Below are 533 nucleotides of genomic sequence, written 5' to 3'. Positions count from 1 at the left end.
GGGGGGAAGAAGAAACCAAACCCCAACCCCAGCAAACCAGCTGTCCCCACCCCGGAAAATAAGAAGGAAAAAAACAAAACAAAACCCAAAATCACAACAGTAGTTTGGTTGGTTTTTTTTGTCATTTTTAGTGTATGATACAACTTTACACAGCGTGTTAGAGGTTATTCACAAGGAAATAAGAAGGAGCCCAAAGTTAAGTTACTGAAATAATTACTCACACAAACACCCTACCCCAAGCACAGGCGCTAAACGAACAGAACAAGAAGAAAGTTCCTTTTCCGGCTGTTTTTTTCCTCCTTCCCCAAAGGTAACAGGGGGGTGCGGTGACAGCTCTGTGCCAGCGAGACCCCGCTGTGCCGGGGCTGAGCTCTCGCACACGCGTGTGCACGGGGACGCGGTTCACAGTGGCGGAGTGGGAGCTGGATCCGCCCCCCTGGTCCTGAGCCGCGCCGGGAGCCGCTCTGCGCCGTGCGGGGGGTGGCTGAGGAAGAGGAGCAGCCGGGGAAGCCGAGCCCGGCCGCGGGGCGGGG

Source organism: Charadrius vociferus, unplaced genomic scaffold (assembly GCF_000708025.1).
Source record: "Charadrius vociferus isolate BGI_N301 unplaced genomic scaffold, ASM70802v2 scaffold1451, whole genome shotgun sequence".
NCBI lineage: Eukaryota > Metazoa > Chordata > Aves > Charadriiformes > Charadriidae > Charadrius > Charadrius vociferus.
The sequence above is the reverse complement of the archived record's forward strand: the minus strand, read 5'-3'. Positions refer to the sequence as shown.